The sequence below is a fragment of the Phalaenopsis equestris genome, unplaced genomic scaffold (assembly GCF_001263595.1).
Source record: "Phalaenopsis equestris unplaced genomic scaffold, ASM126359v1 Scaffold000002, whole genome shotgun sequence".
NCBI lineage: Eukaryota > Viridiplantae > Streptophyta > Magnoliopsida > Asparagales > Orchidaceae > Phalaenopsis > Phalaenopsis equestris.
Window position 1 is genome coordinate 37,665,095 of NW_018164444.1, and position 7,029 is coordinate 37,672,123.

Sequence of the window (7,029 nt, forward strand, 5' to 3'; positions counted from 1 at the left end):
CTTAATCTGGTTCCCCGCTCTTTTGGAAACTCATGTGGGTCTTAACCCATGGCTAGGATGGCTAGGACCAACACATGGAGGATAAAAAATGAGGATTCCCTTGGTCTTATGGCACAAAAAAAGATATTTTGTGATTAGTCTTTGATACACCTTAAATATATAACATTTATGTACACATATTTTTACCTATTTTTGAGGATATTCTGCTTTAATGGAAAGTATTTGTGTGTTTTTATTTTAGGTACAATAAAATGGATGTAACATGGTGAAATGTGTGAAAAAGGATCAAATTTGGAGCAAAAATGAACTGTGGCACCTAAGCGCCCAGAATTAGTGCTTAAGTGCCAGGAAAACTGAGAGGGTCGCTCCTAAGCGCCACATAGGGGTAGTAACTTGATGATTCAATGAATTTAGATGAATTTTTTAAGAGGTAATTGAAGCATCTCTTGGTGAAAACATGGGATATGGTTAATGAACACAAAAATACATTCAATTGCCTTTTGAAAGGAGGCAAATCTTGGAAGATTCATTGAATATGGAGACATTTTGAAGAGACACTGACACACCTAAAATATATTCTTTATGTACACATTTTTATACCTATTTTTGAGATGTTGCACTTTAATGAAAGTTATTTGTGTGTTTTTCTTTCAGGTACAATCAAATGGATGAAAAATGGTGAAAGAAGTGAAAAAAGATCAAATTTGGAGAAAAAATGAAGAAAGTGTGAAAATGAACTGAGGCGCCTAAGCTCCAAGGACTGGTGCTTACCCGCTAGTGAAATAGATAGAGCCATGCCTAAGCGTCAAGTATCTAGAGCTTAAGCTCCAAAATTAGTTACTTGATTATTCAATGAATCATAATGACTTTTTGAAGAGGTGTTTGAAACAGTCCTTGTTGAAAACGTGAGAAATAGTTAATGGATACAAAAATTCTTTCAAATAGCTTTTGAAAAGAGGAAACTTTTAGAAAATTCATTGAATGGGGACAAATTATGAAGAGACACCAAGGCACCCTTTATAAAACTATAAAAGAAGACTTGGATTGAAGAGAAGAGAGGGGATTCATCATCATCCACAAGATCTATCCAGAGCCAGCCACCATACGTCGCCGCTACTGCAACCACTTTTCTTTTTTCCTTTAAGTTTTAGTTTGTATTGTAAGTAAGTGAAGGAAGAGATTCAAAACAAAAGAACTTCAAGATGTTGGTGGAGAGGATTTGAGATAAATTTTTATCTTTGTGACTATATTTGGTATTAATCTAGACTTCTTGTTTGTGTGCATGATTTCTACTTTTAAACTTAAGTGTGGTTGTGTTTTCTCCATGAATTCTCAGTAGTTTTATTTATGTTTTTCCTTAAAATGATAAGTGATTAAGTATTGGATGGAAGTTGTGTGAAGTATCAGTTTTTAATGTTTGAAGAAGTTGTGATGAATTTAAACCATGTACTTCATTTACTTCATGATTTAACCAATAAAGATGTTAATATCTGTTGTGAGAACATGTAAGATCCAAAATGTTATTGTCTTAGTCAACAAATTGTAAGAATCACATTTGATTTCATGGATTATAATGTAGTTCATGGGGTTGAGTATAAATGAATAGGAAAATAAACTTTAAAGGGTGTAGAATTGGAAGACTTTAAAGTGAGAAATAGAGTGACAGGCTATAAGCCCCAATTTGATTTGTAGTTTTAGGTTTTGATATGAGACGTTAGCCCCCAAGTGGAGGGAGAAGAGGAAACTCTAGAGTGAGAGCTATTATCTTTTATACATAGCCCATCTTCATAACTATTCAAACTATAAATTAGCCAATGTTCTTTATAGTATCTTTATTAAGGGTAAAGAATATTATTATTCCTATTTGGCACAACACAATTTGAATAATTCCACAATAGAATTCTTATACTTGTTACCGATTCATGATAAGGAAAAAGATATTTTATTTATTTTGCCTTCATCTTGCAAATATCTAGTTAAGTTAGTTAGTTGATTACTTTATTTTGAGTTATCTAAAATTACAAAAAGAATCAAACGTTCATTCCTATTATAATATCTAGAGTTGAAGTAAGAATATTTTTCTAAGTAGAGATTGTTATCTAATTTCTTAGGTTTTGTAGTTGCATATTGTAGTTTTTCCTATAGGTTTGATATTTGGGTCTTAATTAAATATACTTGTGTAGTATCCCATAATTAAATATAATAATTGTATTCTTATTTGCTTCAAAGTCAAGTTTTCACCTAGCTATTGCTGATGATCAAGCTTTTGGCATCGTTGCTAAGTAAGAATTATAACTAAGAAAAATTAAGAAAATAATCACATACATCACATTAACATATCTAAAGAGAATCAGGATCAAGTTCTTAGAATCATTGCTGGGGAAAATTACAAAATTCTTGAAGAAATTTTTTGAAAGCAAATTTCTATTTTTGTAAAGTCTTATTTAAAATTTTTTGATTTATTATAGGAATATTGTAGTATTGTTTTATATATAGTTCTTATTTGTGTGTTTTTATTTTATGTCTTTCGTAGTAGTGTATGTATAGTTCAGGTTCCACGGGACTTGTGCATTATGATTCTGAATTAGAGAGAACTATTAGAAAAATTAAAAAGAAAAATTACTGAAAAAATAAAAAATTTCAAGAATTGAGAAACCAAAATAATCAAAATGCTGAAATTAATCAAGAGTTTATACCTTTAAGAGATTATCAAACCCTACGGTGGATGAACTTCATTGAAGTATTCAAAATCTAGCTGTAGTGGTTAATTTCTTTGAACAAAAACCCGCTATTATCCAAATGGTATCAAATAATTAGTTTAGGGGAGCACCAACTGAAGATCCAAATTTACATCATGCCAGTTTTCTAAAGTTATGTGCTAAATTTAAATATGATAGTGTATCAGATGATGCTATAAGACTTAGACTTCTTCCTTTCTCATTGAGGGATAAGGCTAAGATATAGTTACATTCGTTAACACCTAAATTTATTGAAACTTAGGGTGATTTAGTGCAGAAATTTCTTGCTAAATATTTTTCACCATAAAAAAACTGTAAAGTTTAGAAATGATATTAGATCTTTTGTCAGTTTCATGGGGAAACTATTTATGAAGCATAGGAACGATTTAAAGAACAACTGAGAAAGTGTCCGTACCATGCTATACCAGAAAGGTTAATAATTCAAACTTCTTACAATGGATTAGCTGGATCTCTTAGCTGGATCTCTTAGATATAGCTGGATCTCTTAGATATATTATTGATGTCGCTGCTAGTGGTTCATTGATGTCAAAACTGTTTTATGATGATTATGCTTTAATTGAAGAGATGGCTACTAATAATTTTCAATGGCCTTTTGAAAGGGTAAATCCTAAGAAAATAGCCAATATTCATGAATCTAATGCTTTTTCAACGTTGACAAATCAAGTTGCTATAATTTCAAGGAAGTTAGATCAATTTGTAATGAATTTTTATGAACCAATTACAATGATTGAAGAGTATTAATTAGGCCAAATGGTAAATTCTCAAGCATCATTAAAAAATTTGAGTGCCATAAACAACAAGCAAAATAACCCATATTCAAACTATTATAATTCAGGTTAGAGGAACCATCCCAAATTTAACTGAAATAATACTTTGGGTGGTAGTAGTCAGAAATGAGGGAACAACTAAGTAAACCACAACTAAGTAAACCCATTGTAAGTAAACCCATTGGAAAACTGGAACAACTAAGGGAATAGTAATTATAGACCTACTTATCCTCCAGATTTTAACAAAAAACTTCAATTCAAGGAGAAAAAGTTTTCTATATAAGAAGTGGTTTCACAAATAGGAAATCAGTTGAAAAGTCAAGGAGCTACAATTAGAAATATTGAGAATCAATTAAGACAAATAATAGATTCATTAAGTAACAGATCCCAAGGAACACTTCCTAGTAATAGTGAAGTAAATCCAAAAGATGAGAATAAAGAAAAAGTAAAATTCGTTCAACTTAGAAGCGGGAGAGAATTAGATGGTAGAGTTCAAAAAGAGACTGAAGTAGAGAGAAAAGAATTTGAAGAGCCTGAAGAGGATGCTTCGAAAGGTTTAGAGAGACCTATTTCTCCATTTAAAGTTGACTTGGAAAAGCCACCACCTCCATTTCCTCAGAGGCCCTGTCAATAAAAGTTAGATAAAAAATTTCCAAAATTTTCGGAAAATTTTAAGAAGATTACAATTAATATTCTATTTGTTAAAAGCATTTGTTGAAGCCTTAAAAAAAATTCTAAGCTATGTGAAGTTTATGAAGGATATTCTTAATAGGAAAAGGAATTTTGAAGATAATGAGATTGCACTTAGTGAGGAGTGCAGTGCTATAATTCAAAAAAAAAGCTTCCTGAAAAGCTTAAAGATCCTGATAGCTTCACAATTTCATGTGGAATAGGAGGCAGATTTTATGAGAAAGCTTTATGTGATTTAGGTGCAAGCATTAACCTTATGTCATTATCAATATTTAAAATATTGGGATTAGGAGAAATATCCCTTACTACTATAACTCTGCAGTTAGCAGATCGTTTAATAACATTTCCTAAAGGATTTATAGAAGATGTCTTAGTGAAAGTGGATGAATTTATCTTTCCTATTGATTTCATTATGATAGATATGGAGGAAGATAAGGAGATACTTATCATTTTTGGAAGACCTTTCCTAGCCACCGGAAGAGCCACGATAGATGTGCATAAATGGGAATTAACTATGCGCGTCAATGATCGGACAATTATGTTTAATTTTTCACTTGAGGAAAAGTAACATTATAAGTTTGGGGCATTTTGATACAGCTAAAATATATAGTCTTTATGTAACATTTTTATATCTATTTTTTAGATATTACACTTTAATGAAATGTATTTGTGTGTTTTCTTTCAGGTGTGTGTTTTCTTTCAGGTGGTGTGTTTTCTTTCAGGTGCAATCAAATGGATGAAATATGGTGAAAGGAGTGAAAAAGGATCAAATTTGGAGCAAAAATGAAGAAGGTGTGAAAATGAACTGAGGCGCTTATGTGCCTAAGGCTGGCACTTACGCGCCAATGAAATAGAGAGAGTCATGCCTAAGTGCCAAGTACCTTGTGCTTAAGTGCCAGAAGTAGTTACTTGATGATTCAATAAATTTGGACGAATTTTTGAAAGGTTTTTGAAGCAACCCTTGGTTAAAATGTGGAAAATAGTTAATGGACACAAAAATTCATTCAATTGGCTTTTGAAATGAGGCAACTTCTAGAAAATTCATTGAATGCAGACATATTTTGAAGAGACACCAATGCAACTTTTGGAAAGTTATAAAAGAAGACTTGGATTGAAGAAAAGAGAGAGGTGCCATCATCATCCACAAGATTTATCCAGAGTCAACCACCATATGCAGTCGTCGCTGCCCATCATCACCGCCGCTGTTACTTCCGCCGCTGTTACTTTTATTTTTATTTTAAGTTTTAGTTTGTATTGTAAGTGAAGGAAGAGATTCAATGGAACTCCAATACTTGGGTGGAGAGGATTTGAGTTAAGTTTTTATCTTTGTGACTACATTTGGTTTTATCTTGACATCTTGTTTGTGTGCAGGATTTTTGCATTCAACCTTAAGCGTGGTTGTGTTTTCTCTATGAATTATGAGTAGTTTTCTTTATTTTTTCCCTTAAAAATGATAAGTGATAAGTATTGGACGGAAGTTGTGTGAAGTATTAGTCTTTAATGTTAGAAGAAGTTGTGATGATTTAAAATCTTATACTTCATTTACTTCTTGATTTGGCCAATTAAGATGTTAATACCTATTGTGAGAACATGTAAGATCCGAGATGGTATTGTCTTAGTCAACAAATGGTCATAATCACATTTGATTTCATGGATGGGAATGTAGTTCATGGGTTTGAGTGCAAATAAATAGGGAAATAAAATTTGATGGGTGTAGAATTAGAAGAATTTAGAGTGATAGGTTAAAGTCCTCAATTTAGTTTATAGTTTTAGGTTTTGATAAGAGATGTTAGCCCCTAGGTGGAGGGAGAGGAGGGAACTCTAGAGTGAAAAGGGAACTCTAGAGTGAGAGCTAGTATCTTCCTTACATAACTCATCTTCAAGACTATTCAAACTGTAAATTAGCCAATGTTCTTTATAGCTTCTCTAGTAAGTGTAAATAAGATTATTACTCCTATTTGGCACAACACAATTTGAATACTTCCAAAAGAGAGTTCCTATACTTGTTACTGATTCATGATAAGGAAATAGATATTTTATTTATATTGCCTTCATCTTGCAAAAATCTAGTTAAGTTAATTAGTTGCTTACTTTATTTTGAATTATCTAAAATTACAAAAAGAATCAAACTTTCATTCCTATTATAATATCTTGAGTTGAAGTGAGAATATTTGGCTAAGTAAAATTTATTATCTAATTCCTTAGGTTTTGTAGTTGCATATTGTAGTTTTCCCTGTGGATTTGATATTCGAGGCTTAATAAAAAAGTCTTATATTACTTGATAATGATACGTATACTTGCGTAGTATCCAATATTTAAATATAATAATTGTATACTTATTTGCTTCGAAGTTGAGAATTTACCTAGCTTTTTCTTGGGATCAAGTTTTTGGTTTTTTTGCAAAATAAGAATCATTATTAAGAATTATACAAAGTAAGAATTATAACTAAGGAAAATTAAGAATATAATCACATACATTGCATTAACATATATAAAGAAAACCAAGATTAAACACCGAAGCACTTTTTAAAAAATTATGAAAGAAGAATTTGGATTGAATTGAAGAGGTGCCGCCACCCTCCCTTCTAGCCATCGCTGATGCCTCTCTCTCCTAGATTATTTAGGATACTTTTAGAGAGAAGAAGGAGAGGAGTTGTAGTGAGTAGAGAGTATTGTAAGAGAAAGGAATTGAAGAGATTCAAAGTAACTTCAAGAGTTTGGAGGAGAGAATTTGAGATAAGTGTTTATCTTTGTGACTACATTTGGTTTTAATTTAGATTTCTTGTTTTTTTACATGATAGCTACTATTAAAC